General features: G+C 44.8%; 1 pseudogene; it reads left to right on the top strand.

Moving 5' to 3' along the window:
* Nucleotides 1-2,735: 2,735 nt before the first annotated feature.
* LOC116093259 overlaps nucleotides 2,736-14,771 on the top strand; it is a 12,252-nt pseudogene continuing 216 nt past the window's right edge.

Below are 14,771 nucleotides of genomic sequence, written 5' to 3'. Positions count from 1 at the left end.
CTCATGATAAATTACATTGTTTGCTCAAAATTCTCCTCCTTTTGACATGGTTCAATATGGACACTATCCTCACTGACCTTTGACCTCAATATGGGACTTGTATTGGCTAGCAGGTGACATATGAAAAAGAAGCGACTATATGATCAGTCCCAAAAAGAAGCTACAAGACAACTGCATCTCCCTCTTGCTCTCTTGCTTCTCTCCTGCTCTTGCTCTCCCCCTCCCCATTCTCTTCCCTTCCCCCTCTCTCCACGTGCTCATGGCCATGGCTGGCCTCTACTTCTCTACTCTCTGCCTCTCTTTGCCTTTTTCTGCCTCTTCCACCCTCTTAACTCCCCTCCCCATGCCCTGAATAAACTCTATTCTATACTAAAAAAAAAAAAAAAAAAAAAAGGACCACGGCAAGCTTCTAGCCACCTCCTCCCAACCCATCCTTTAGCAGTAGAAAGCAAATGGCCCAGTAGCTGCTTCTCTACAAAGCCTGAGTCCAGAAGGAGCCACACAGATCAGACCTAAACAATTCCACAGCCAGAGTCTCCAGAGCCGATCCACCCACCGTAAACACAGAGCCAACAACCACTGCTTATGGCATTAAGATGGTAGGATTCAGCAAAGCAGAAAAACTAGGAGACCCACAGCTAGTTAAATTATTTTTTTAATGGATGGGATACAAATTGAGAATATCAGGAATGAAGAACCAGTAGATCTTAAAATAACATTTAGTATACAGATTCCTTAAAAGACAAATAAACAAAGCTGACACAGAAAAATTAGAAAACACAAGGAGCCCTTTATACTTCACCAAGTATATTGATTTGATTTTTTAAAAAATCTCTTATACAAAACTGGGGAAACACATACTTAAAATACCATGCCTTTTGTTCAGTCCCCAGCCCCTTAAAACAAAAATTTTCTACAAGAGATTCCCTAAGTCAAACAGCTTCATTAATTAATACTACCTCTCACAGCAGAAGAGGTAATTTAATCTGTTAGTAGTCATACACTGCCATTAGAACCTAACAAACACATAACAAGATAAAACTGGATCAGCACCTCCAAGATATATCGATACAATATCTCTAATAAAACACTCATAACTGGAAAAAGCAATATATATGAAAGGATTTTTGAAAGAATTTATTATGACTTAAGAGTTTCTGAAAAGCACAATATTTCGTCAAATAATCACCATGGTTTGCTAGCTACATCAAGAGAATAAAAGAGACAAGTCATATGATCATCTCAACAGATTAAAAAAAAATTAACAACTGTTCAGGGTAAGGCTCTCTACAAACAGGATAGAAAAGAATTTCTTGATGCAATTAAGGGCCTACAGAAAGCCTAGTGGTCACATCGCACACAATTGTTAGCGACTAGATATTCTCCATTCTAACAGCAAAAAATGGCAAGAACATCCTTTTTACACTTCTCTTCAACACTGTGTAGAGTTCCCAGGACAGGGAGGAGTGAAAGAGACAGAAAGGCTGGCAGAGACCCAAAGAGGCTGCAAAAACTGAACTTCCTGCCCTCACAGCTTGATCATGCTCCCAGAAACTCCTAAGGAATCTGCTGCCAAGATGCCACAAATCAAGGTCAAATGTCAAAATGACTTGGTTTTTTACTATAAATGAATAATTGGAATTTTTAAACTTAAATGCCATTTAGAATAGCACCAGGACTTCTAATCCTGGCCAAAATGGAATAAGAGGGACTAGATATACATACACTCCCACTTGAACCAGCTAAAAACTCCAGATAAAATGTATGAAGCAAGTTTTCAGACTTTAGCTGCAAGCAGCTCGGATATGGATCGTAAGTGACAGGCAGCAGGGGTGGGCACAGCACCTTTCTTGGGCTGCGGCAGGAGCAAGTTTCCAAGTGTTTATCTCAGAAAGGGGATCCCCATATATATCTCTATTCAAGATACCACACAGGCCAGGTCAGAATTCAGAGATGGAAATAACGAGATATCCAGGAATCCTCGAAGCTCTCCATCGATGCCAACCCACATCCGCATGAAGAAGCTGTCGCAGAAGGCTAGCCGGGCGCTCTTCCACCAAATCCAGATAGATATCAATGATAGCCAAGGAGCAGCCCCCTAGATGTTGAAGGACCTGAGTTCCAGGGTCTCACGGCTAAGCTTCCAAATCCAGAGGCTTAAGGCTCTAAGCCTTGAAGGATGAGAGGTTTATGCTCCTTGCTTTCTAAGCTGGAGGTTTATTGCTCCAGGTACTCAAGGCTTACAGCTTAGAGTACCAACACTTGACAGCAATAGGAAGAGCCCCCGAGCTTTAGGTATAGGGACTCCCAGCCTCTCTAACCCTAAGCAGCTCCCTCATACTCTTCAGGCATCTGGCAATGGCTCACAAACCTCGACTCCTTCCCTCGTCTTCCGTAGTCTCGGCTTCTCCATCATCTCTTACCTTCTCAATATATCCAAGATCCTTCATAGTTTTACGGTGTTCAGAGTCTGCTGAAGCTCAGGGCATTAGGCATCCCAGCACATCACTCTCGCCAGCTCTCTGGGACTCTTAGCTTCCTCTTTGGTGTGATGCTTTTGAGCTTTTGTTATCAAGCCCTTTAGCCCCTGGTAACTCTAGAATTCTTCGGAGACCTCCACTGCTGTAGCTAGAAAAGTCTGGGGTTTTGTCTGCTCTTCATGCTCAGCCCGTTTTACCCATAGGTAGGCAAAAGGTCACTCGGAAGAAGCCTTTCCTAAGACCTAATAGTCCAACATGACGGTGGGGGATGGGGGAATCACTGAGGATGTCATTGGCATGGGAGGATGGTAAGTGCCCGGGAGGGTAGAAGCTGCATGGAGGAGAGCATGGCATGCTTGTTCACAGACTATAATTTTGTCACTCGCTGCCCCAGTTTCCAACTCCACCAATCACAAACCTTACCTGTGGATCAGTCATGAGCCTTGATTGGGAAGCAATCAGCGTGCCCGCTTCCGGCAGCACAGATACTAAAATTGAGAACCAATCAGAAGCCTTACGTCTCGCACGGCCTTTACTGAGCCGCTGAGGACGCGCCTCCCCTCCTGTCCTGAGCTGAGGAAGAGCTACCAGGTGAATAGGGTCACCTGATTGTCTTGTGGTGATCCTTTGCAGCTAGAGTGGGATGTTCAAAAATAGCCAGCTGGTTGCTACTCCTCACTCAGAGCAGGCAGGCTGAAGGGCAGAGTCTGTCAGCTGCCAAACACAGGGTCAAAACAAGTGCCCTCAAACAGTATTTCTCGTTTGAAGAAAAAAATAGGGATTAAAAAGTGCTTTCTGTCCAGTGCTGGAGACAGCTCAGCCATTAAGACACCAATCAGAAGTCTTACATTTGCCTTTGTTTGGGTAGCCGTATTGTTGAGACTACCTAGTTTGCTCTTCCAGAAGATCCAGGTTCAATTCCCAGCACTCATGGGTTGATTCACAGTCATCCCTAACTCCAGCTCCAGGGGATCAGGTGACTTCTGTGAATGCTAAGCACATACATACCTGGTACGTACTTGCATGCAGAAATAATATTTTCACAGAAAAGTGATAGATCTAATTTTTAAAACTTTAAGTGCTTATCCACCACCACCACCACCACCACCATCTCTGTAAGTGCTGGAGCTCTAAAGGGAAAGGCCTCCCCTACAGAAGGGTTACAGCTCCACAGAGTCACACCGCACAGCAAATCTCACATGGGAGATTCATGGGGAGGGAAGAATCCAGGAGTAGGGGCCTCTGTTTCCAGTAGAAGCGGCAGTAAATGGAACAGTAGATGGGACTTATATAGGATTTCTCAGGGGGTGGAGTTTTTCAGGGTGAAGATCCATGGGATGTCAAGTCCTGAGCTTAGGGAGCTCAGGAATTGGTGGGTTTCTGTGGGAAGCTCAGGGGTTGGAGGGGTTATTTTTTCACACACACCCCCTTTTTCAGCATCAGGTCTGTGGGTTGGGACAGGGAGGCCTTCCAGGCCTTGGCTCTAGCTACTCAGGGAAGCTGGAGAGGTCACTGGGGCAACTCCTGAGAGTACCTCACCACCACAGGCTGAGGCTGGGGAGGCACTGCCACTTTGACAGCTCTGGTGGCAGTACCTTACAGTCTTCCCTGCAGCAAGCCACTCAGGGGACAATATCTCTGCCAACAGGCGTAATCACCTCCAGACCTTCTACTCATAAACCAGCATTGCCTAGTAAGTGTACCTCTCACCCCTTAGCAAAGAGGCCTCTCTGTAACAGAAGGAGGCCATTATTTAAAAACACAACTGGTCCAAACGCAGAGAATGACTGACCGTGGAGTGCCGAACCCCAAAAGCTACAGAGACATCACACACCATCCACACCTAAGGGTCAAGGAACACTGAGGAAGAAGAGGGCATGGAAAGATTAGAAGAGCCAGGGAACCGTGAAATTGTGTCTCCTAGAATCCTCAACAATATGGCTACCTAAATAAGGACAGTATCAACAGACATAGAAGGAGGAAGTCTTGTAAAGCCCTCTGCCTAGAAGAACCACCACTGGAAACTAAGGGATGCTGTGAGCAGGAAATGAGTTTTCCCAGATATGAGCTTCTTTATTGGTTATCCAATACCAAGTGGCCAATTTGTGTATATATATTGTATATATATATACATATATATGTATATATATATATGCAATAATAAATGAATGCAGCAGGATATATAGATGCATATGTATATATACATATACATAATCTCTGTGTGTGCATGTAACAATAGCAATTAAAGAAAAGGAGACTGTAAATTTGAGATGGATTAAGGAAGAGTAAGAGGGCGGGGTTAGAGGGAGAGAAGGGAAGAGGAAGGTGATATAATGATATTTTAATTGAAACAAAATTAAAGTGCCTACAAGCAATATCTATTACAACACTTTTAACAACATTTATAACTCCTAGCCAAATTCCAAAGGGAGAGTCTTTTGATTTGTCTCAAAAGCACTCAAAGTTAGAATAAAATTATATTCGAAAGGAATAGAGGAAAAAGTCCCCTGGGTTAGCCTAGCAACCTACTGACCTGAGTGGGAAGCCTCACTATCCACAAGCTATCGCTCTTTTCCTTAGCTAGGATCACCTTAGTGGTGGAGCAAGAGTAGCCAGAGACCGAAAAATACTCTAGTTATACTTAAACAAAGAAAATCCAAAGGATCAAGAAGTTTCCAGAAGCCTAATTGTATCACAGATCATGGCCCATTTATAGAAATACAAGATATCCGACACAACAAGACAAAAATACACAGTATTTGGAATTCAACCAAGATGTGGTTTCAAGGAGGATGTCCCTCATAGGCTCATCTATTTGAATATCTGTTTCCCAGCTGGTAGACTATTTAGAAAGGATTCAGGGGCATGGAGTCACTGAAGAAGGTGTGTCCCTGGAGATGGGTTTCAAAAGCCCACACCAGACCCAGGGCCTCTCTTTCTGCCTCCTGACTGCAGATCAGGACATAAGCTCTCAGCTACTGCTCAGAGCCATGCCTGCCTTTGTGCCACCATGTTCCCTGCAGTAAAGATAAAGGACTAGCCTTCTGAAATTACAAGGAAGTCCCCTGTTAAATGCTTCCTTTAATAAACTGCCTGGGTCGTGGTGTCTCTTCACAGCAATGGAACCGTAACTAAGACACAAGAATTCTTATTCTTGCACACAAATGAACAGGGAAAATATAAAATTAATTCATAATAGACAGAAAGAGCCATGAAAACTGGTCTAAAAATGGACGTAAGGGTAGAATTATTAGACAAAGATTAAAATAGATGCTAAAACTACCTCCCATGTATTCAAGAAAACAACAGAAGAAACAGCATGTTAACTAAAAGTCATGAAAAGTTGTTTCTGTGTGCCCATATGTACGTATATGTACCGCGTGCAAGCCTGGAGCCCACAGAGGCAAGAAAGGGGCATCAGGAGGTCCCCTGGAGCTGGAGTCACAGACAGTTGTGAGCTGCCGTGTGGGTACTGGGAAGCAAGCCTGGGTCCTCCAGAAGAGCAGCTACTGGGTTTAACCACGGACTCTTCTCTCCTGTCTCAGTAATACATTTATTTTTAAGTGTAACAGAGGTGAATCCACTGCATGGCCCATAGCGTTACCAAGCTGTGCTCTGGCTAGATGCTGGGCTTCAATCCTAAGTTGGACTGAATTTTCTTTTCATCTTGATCTCTTGTTTCTTTCTCCCCACCCTCCCCTCCCCACCCCACCACCTTCAGCCATTTCCTGGAGAATGGGTGAGAATGAGGTTGATACACCTCTCTGAATGGCACATAAATGGCTTTCTCCCTCCCCTTTCCCTCTGGCAACATAGCTACCACCATACCTGGGAGCAGTTGGTATTTCAGGCAGATATGTCCAGCGGCAGATGTGCTGTTATCTGATGGTACATTCTCTCTGGGAAGCCAGAAAAAAAGGAAAACTGTGTTTCGAAGGTATATTTTCTCCCTCTCCAGGTAAATAGGAGAAATAATGGAATTCAAATTGGAGTGACCATGTGATAAAACTTCTGCCCACCAGGTGTTTATCCCAGCTCATAAAAACAACTATTTGAAAGTAATGAAAAACCACTCCCTGTTGGGGAAGCAAATGGAACCACATGATTCTGAACAGTTTGAGGGAAAGCAGCAAGCCCAGGAAGCAGACAGCAACTGCATGGCAAACAGGATCAGCACAGAATCCCTTAGGAATTCTTTCCAGATGAGGCCTCCGGGAGCCTGAAGCTCTAGAAATCCAACCATGCAACAGCATGCCTACGCCTTCCATTGTCAGACACACAGGCCACCCTGCTTCTGCGGGATGCAGGAAGGCTTCCCGCTTTCCCTCCACCCAGCACCCACGCGTGTGTCTTCATTCCTGTTCCTGTTTTGCCCCGGTACTCCAATCCACTGGACTTTCCTGCCCAGTTTTCTTTCTTTCTTCCTCTGTTATCCCTAACAATAAATACACAGGCTTTTACGGTTGGAAGAGTTTACTGCTAATCACTCAAGGAAAATAGGGACTAAGACCAACAAATATGAAGACATTTACCTAACGATCCTTTATATGTGTGTGACCAAATGTCCCTCTGTTCCAAGGGCAGCCTGGCTCACACCTGTTCTCCTGCCATATTGTTAACAGCATCCTTCTATCCTCAAAAATATTCATGTTGGTCACAAGGTAAAATAAGCTATTTTATTCATACAGCACTTACTTTATTCCAAGATTATAAGGACACACCTACTTAACCCCAAAGCAATCCCATGAGGTAAGAAAAAAAATTTTTTAAATAACAAAACCTAGGGATGGAGATGTCTTTAGGAGATGATTGCCCAAGGCTACCCAGACAGTCAGTGTCTGAACCAGGATTTGAACTGAGGCCCTGAACATAGTTCAGTGTTCTTGCACTCTGGTAGGTCCAATGGTCAATCTTCACTGGCAACCTGTCTGAGTTTAGAATCGCCTCTGGGTGTATCTGAGAATATTTCTCAGGGAGAGGGGGCTTAACTAAGAAGGGAATACACACCTAAGACGTAGGCAGTGCCATACTGTGGGCTGGGGACCCATACTGAATAAAAATGGGAAAAGGAGCTAGAGAGACGGCTCAGTACTTAGAAGCACTGGCTGCTGTTCCAGAAGATCTGGGTTTGATTCCCAGCAGCCATACAGTACCTCACAACTGCCGATAACTCCAACTCCAGGGTCTCTGATGCCCTATTCTGATCTCCACGGGTACCAAGCATTCATGTGTTATACATACATACATACATACATACATACATGCTGGTGAAAAACACATAAAATTTTTAAATTTCTTAAGTGCCCCTCCCCCACCTTGTGTGGTTTATGTCATGTGTTTTGACCCTCCAATGAGAAAAGTAACTAATGCAGTAAATCAGTGCCGTAGGGTGAGGTTATTGCTATGACAAATCTGGTCATGTGGTTCATAGGCCTTTAGAAGTAGTTTGTGACAGGATCGTGGGAAAGTTGGGGACTGTGACCGTGCTGTGAGATGCTCTAGGATGCTGTCAGCTGGACTTAGTGATCTGCTATGGTAGGGACTGGGGAGACCAGAATGCCCACAGGAAGGCCGACAGCAAAGACAGCCTTTACAAGGCTTCAGAGGGGAAGAAAGACTATTAGGAACTGGACCAAAGACTATCTGTGTTATATCCTGGGGTAGGAGGGCTGGCTGCTTTCAGTCCATGTGCTGAAAACGTGTCTGAGGTTCAATTGAAAGATAATGGACTAAGTTGCTTGCTGGAGGAAACTTAAGACAGCATAGCATCCAGCCAGGGGCACAGTTATTGCTTACAACTCTTGGTGAGCTACAATCAGAGAAAGTAGGAATATAGGAAAGTACAGTGAGACTTATGGTTTCTTTAAAAAAAAAAAAAAAACACAGGCCAGGCAGTGGTGGCGCATGCCTTTAATCCCAGCACTTGGGAGGCAGAGGCAGGCGGATTTCTGAGTTCGAGGCCAGCCTGGTCTACAGAGTGAGTTCCAGGACAGCCAGGGCTACACAGAGAAACCCTGTCTCAAAAAAAAAAAAAAAACCCACACACAGAAATATAAGAACACACAATTTATGACTTAAAACAGGAAGGGGGAAGTGCAGTGAGGATTTTGGTTTCTTTAAGGACACAGATATAGCATAAGAATGTGTTTTCATTTTCCTCCCAGGTGTGGGGCATGGGGCTGCTTCAGATTATCCACAGCAGCTGACTGTGATTTGCCAGCTGCTCTAGCAGAGCTGTGGTTTTGCCAGCTGCAGGTAGTTTGTACAGCTGCTTGATTTTTGAAATTTGGGGGACATTTCAGAGGATATATAAATGCTTGAACCCCTATAGAAGAGGCTGCTGATTGGCCAGTTGGTAGTTTGATGATGTTGGTTGTAGTTTGTCAAGTAGTCGTGTGCAAGGAGACAAAAAGAAGAAATTAGATATCCTGATGGCAAACATCAAACTTGCCCCAAGGAACTTGATGACCCTAATCAGCAGGAAGTACTCTAAAATCATATCATCACCCCCTTCCCCCTCTATCCTTTTTTCTCTCCTAGTGTTAGGGAGTTTCAAGGGAAGATGTAAATGAGTGGAAAGGGGTGGAAGAAAAAGCCCACACAGTAGCCAAAAATCAGGTTACAAAACAGTGTGCAGTTTGTGGGCTGGAGAGACGGTGGGCTCAGTGGTTAAGAGAACTGGCAGACCTTCTAAAGAACCCAGGTTCCATTCCCAGCACACAAGTGGCAGCTCACAACTATCTGTAACTCCAATCTTGGGGATCTGGTGCCCTCTTCTGGCTGCCAGTGGTACCAGACCCACATGTAGTGTACAGACATACATGTAGGCTAAACACCTATCCACATAAAAATAAAGACATGAAACTTGAGGCAGGAGAGATGGCTCAGCAGTCAAGAGCACTGGCTGCTCTTCCAGAGCTCCTGAGTTCAATTCCCAGCAAACACATGGTGGCTCACAACCATCTGTAATGGGATCTGATGCCCTTTTCTGGGGCGTCTGAAGACAGCTATAGTGTACTTACATATAATAAATAAATAAATCTTTTTTAAAAAGACATAAAACTTAAAAATGAAAAGTGTACAGTTTATATTGAGGAAAAACACATGAGAAAGTTTATAGTGGCAGACAAAGTTCCTGTGGGGAAAGTTAAGAGACCTCTCCATCTGTTCATCAGAATAACAAGGAAGGAAAGCCCAACCTTAAAACAACACAAAACAAAAGAAAACAAAACACAACAAAACAAAACAATTCACACCAAAGGAGACAGACTGTACTGAGAATGCCAATGAAGGGACTCCCTACTTCAGAAACAACCGCCTAGGGAAGTGTTTGCTCAGGGTTAGACAACAAGGCTCCTACAAAACACTACAGCTGTGGCACTACAGACTTTACCAGGAGCTGGCTGCCGAACTCACCAGCATTGTCCCTGAGGTTTTGAACTCACCAGCATTGTCCCTGAGGTTTTGAACTCACCAGCATTGTCCCTGTGGTTTTGAACTCACCAGCATTGTCCCTGAGGTTTTGCTGGCACACAATGGTTAGAGGATTAGGGTGGCTTAAACCAGGGTCTCAGAAAGTTGCTGAGGCCAGGCAACGTGTGGCTGACCAGATCCTCTGCAAGGATGCTCTGAGAGACCATTTCAGGACTCTATGACAATGAAACAGAAGTTGTGGTGAAGACCCCAGAATATTGCAGATGCTTGGACCATGATGTAACTGCAAGGAAACTTCACACATGGAGTAGAGCATGCCTAAGAAAGAGGTTTCAAGTACTATAGGTGGCAAAGCTGGAAGAGTAAGACACTCAAGGCCATTAGAGCCCAAATGATTCCATCATGAAACCTGGACGCCAAATATAGAGCTGTAAGATTTAGCGTTGGCACTATCTGATTTTGGTCTTGCTTTGGCCTCATAAATCCCTTACAGTGTCTCTCTATTCTTTCCTTTTGAAATGAAAATATTTATTTCTATACTATCACTGGACTATATAATTTGTTTTGGTTTGGTTTTATTTAACGGGAGCTTACAGTAGTAAGATTGCCTTCAATCCCAGAAGAGACTGAGTTGGGGGCTTTATAGAAGTAGAAATTTCTAGTTCTTTTGGAAAGTTACTCATGCCAAATGATGCTTTGCTGGGGCACACAGGTGACAGGATATCTTGCTAAAGCAAACATGTGAAAGACTGTTTTCCTGAAGCAGATAAAGGTGAAAGAATGTTTGGATATAGCTGACACGTGAACGAACCTGTGATGGAGTATAAATATGACCCCCACAGACAGTGGGAGACGGGCATTGAGCTTTGGTTTGGTTTGCTCTGCCTCACTCTTCTTCATTAAAGACACAAATGTATTGGTTTGCCTTACATAGCGTTGTTGAGCTCAACTTCTGGTAACGCTGCCATTGAGAGAAACTCTCCCAAGGACTGTTCATGAGTTTCCTGTGGCAGCTTGCCAATTCTGCAGCCTCGCCTCAGGCCAGTTGGCGAGCCCAGTGGTTTCTTTAGTATTGAACTGGTGTCTGCTTGCTGAAAGGATGGAACTGTAGCTGCTGGTTTGTGCCTGTTCTCTGCCTGCCTAGAGCACAGATCTGCAAGCTGCTAAGTCGTGTTTGCCATGAGACTGACCTACTGCCTGAGAAGATCAAGCTCACTCCCAAAGAACCAGTGCTGGACAGGTCCACATCCTCCCTTACCTAATAATTTTTCTCTTCCACTACCTCTGCTGGGTAGTGGGTTAAAGGAGAGATTGAATCCTTGTTAAAAGTAGGTTGCAGGGGCTGGAGAGATGGCTCAGTGGTTAAGAGCACAGACTGCTCTTCCAGAGGTCCTGAGTTCAATTCCCAGCAACCACATGGTGGCTCACAGCCATCTGTAATGGGATGGGATGCCCTCTTCTGGTGTGTCTGAAGACAGTAACAGTGTATTCAGATAAATAAAATAAATAAATCTTTTTTTTTTTTAAGTAGGTTATAGAAACATTGGGTCTACACTTTTTGAACAATGTTATAATGGTTAAGATTTTGGGAGACCTTATAAATGTACTAAGTCCATTTGCATTGAGATGACTATGCCCCTCTGAGGCTTAGGATGGAATGATACTGGTAAACATGGTCTGTTTGGGGTAGGATTGTAATGATTGATCTTCATTGGCATCTTGTCTGGATTTGAAATCACCTAGGAGACATGTGTCAGGTGTGTGTTTTAATGTGCTTTCCAAAGGTGTTAAAATGAGGAAGGGTCAGCTGGGGAGTGGTGGCGCATGCCTTTAATCCCAGCACTTGGGAGGCACAGGCAGGCGGATTTCTGAGTTCGAAGCCAGCCTGGTCTACAGAGTGAGTTCCAGGACAGCCAGGACTACACAGAGAAACCCTGTCTCGAAAAAAAAAAAAAATGAGGAAGGGTCATCTTGGATGTAGATAGCACCATCCCATAGTCTAAGCGTCTGGACTGAATTAAAGGGGGACGAGGAAGGAAAAGATGGCTCGTCTTAGTTAGGGTTCCATATGTTGTGAAGAGACACTGTGACCACAGCAACTCTTTTTGGTTTTTCTAGACAGGGTTTCTCTGTGTAGCCCTGGCTGTCCTGGAACTCACTCTGTAGACCAAGCTGGCCTCAAACTCAGAAATCTGCCTGTCTCTGCCTCCCAAGTGCTGGGATTAAAGGCGTGTGCCACCACTGCCTGGCCCGTAGCAACTCTTATAAAGGAAAACATTTAATTGCATCTGGCTTGCAGTTCAGAGGTTTGGTTCACTATCATCACTGTGGGAAGCGTGGTGGCGAGCAGGCAGACTTGGTGCTGGAGAGGCAGCTGAGAGTTCTACATCTTGACCCAAAGGCAGCAGGAAGTGACAATGACACTTCTGAGATCTTCTACCCTCTAGCAACACACCTCCTCCAACAAAGCCACGCCGACTCCAAGGCCACTCCTAATAATAGTGGCATGCCCTGTGAGCCTAAGGGGCCATTTTCTTTCAAACTACCACACTACTGAACACCAGAACACCACCAGGCCATGCTCCTGCCAATATACCTTCCCCACAGCAATGTACTGTACCCTCTAACTGTGAGCCAAATAAACCCGTCCTCCCTTTAGCTGTTCTTGTAAGGTAGGAGAAAAGAAACTGATATACATCCTCAACTTTAAAAACCTCTAGTCTTTTTTTTTAATTAATTTATTTATTTTATGTATGTAAGTACACAGACACATCAGAACACCAGAAGAAGGCATCAGATCCCATTACAGATGGTTGTGAGCCACCGTGTGGTTGCTGGGATTTGAACTCAGGACCTCTGGAAGAGTAGTCAGTGCTCTTAACTGCTGAGCCATGTCTCCAGCCCCCAAACCTCTGGTCCTTTAAACACTTTTTTAGATAATCAGTCCCTTAATAAATGGCAGCCACTCACAGGATGGGGGGAGCTGGGAGAGGAGATCCAGCAACACCGTGTCTCCCATTCCCATTCCATTTTAGGTCCCCAAATCCTCCATAGAAGTCAGCCATGCACAAGTCTTATTGATGGGTTTCTGGGCAACAAAGGATGAGGACGGGGAGGCTAAACACCATGACGGTGACCAGCAGCAAGGAAACCCCAGGCTGAGGTCGAGGCAAGGTGAGGGGTCAGGTGGCAGCTGGGTAGCAGCTGTACCTCAGACTGACATGAGGACAAATGCAAAAGAAACACTCAGATGTACGTCAGACACAATTTGCTTTCCAAAACATTCATTCTTGCTTTTTTCTTTCAACAAATAGAACAGATGACAGATAGGTATGATGATAGGCAGGCAACAGGTAGTATATAGGACTATAAACGATAGATGGGTGATTGTGATTATAGATAGCTATCGTTATTTTCATTTGAGGTGATATCTTCTCTCCAGTCTGGACTACACCTCCTGGTGGAGCCTGTGACACAAACCAAACGATGAAAGCTGCCCAGCCCCTAGCCACAATCACCAGTACAAGCGTGAGTGTATAAATGCTGGGCACAAGACACACCTATAATCTGAGCACTTCTGAAATGGAAGCAGGTGACTGTGAGTTAAAGATTACGAGCCTGGGCTACATAACAAGGTCCATACTAGCCTGGGCTAGTGAAATCTTTTCTGAAACAAACAAAAAGAATGAATGTGGGGACTAAGTCCAGCCATAGACACAGTGAGCATCTTTTTTCTCAGTCTAGGAAAGAATGGGTGATCCTGAATGTGGCAGGTCATAAGACAGGATCCACAATGCCCGTCGCCTGTGGAGAAAGAAAGTGTGACTGAGAACAGAATCCCCCACGCAGGAGACAAAGTCTCAAGCTACACAAAGACAAACTTGACCTTGGTAAATTTTTGGGAAGCTAGATCAAGCCACATCTGAAGTAAGATTTCACAGGCTTTTCCATTGCACCAGCCAATAAAAACCTCTTTTCTTTTGGCCAGTTTGGCCGGAGCTTGCTGCCCCTTACATCTGGAGGAGGTCTGATCACGACGTAAGATAATGATTTCAGTTATTTTATTTGGGAAGCATGAGTCCTGATTATGGTGTAAGATAATGGTTTGAGTTATTTTATTTGGAACGCATAACTGCAGGAAAACAGAATTTCTTGGGGTCAGCGAGTTACACAAGTCTAACTCAAGGTCCTGGGTATTCTAGGTCCCAAATTGAGATGGGGGTGGTTATTGCTGTGATGGGAATAGGCATGAAATATTCACTTCAAGAGTGAAAGAAGCCTTTCCGCGCTACCCGGGGAAGGCTCCATACTGCGTTGTTCTTGATTCCCATCGTAACTTAAAGGGAAACTTACACAAAGACCTTGACGTCCTGCAGATGAAGGAGGAAGATGTCCTCAAATTCCTTGCTGCAGGAACCCACTTAGGTGGCACCAATCTTGACTTTCAGATGGAACAATACATCTACAAAAGGAAAAGTGATGGTATCTACACCATCAATCTGAAGAGCTGTTGCTCGCAGCTCGAGCTATTGTTGCCATTGAGAACCCTGCTGACGTCAGCGTCATCTCCTCCAGGAACACTGGCCAGCAGGCTGTGCTTAAGTTTGCTGCTGCCACAGGCGCCACTCCTATTGCCGGCCGCTTCACACCTGGGACCTTCACTAACCAGATCCAAGCAGCCTTCAGGGAGCCACGCCTTCTAGTGGTGACTGATCCCAGGGCGGACCACCAGCCCCTCACAGAGGCCTCTTATGTCAACCTGCCCACCATTGCTCTGTGTAACACAGACTCTCCTCTGCGCTATGTGGACATTGCCATCCCATGCAACAACAAGGGAGCTCACTCAGTGGGTCTGAT

The sequence above is a fragment of the Mastomys coucha genome, unplaced genomic scaffold, assembly GCF_008632895.1.
Source record: "Mastomys coucha isolate ucsf_1 unplaced genomic scaffold, UCSF_Mcou_1 pScaffold16, whole genome shotgun sequence".
Taxonomy (NCBI): Eukaryota; Metazoa; Chordata; class Mammalia; order Rodentia; family Muridae; genus Mastomys; species Mastomys coucha.
The sequence above is the reverse complement of the archived record's forward strand: the minus strand, read 5'-3'. Positions and strand labels throughout refer to the sequence as shown.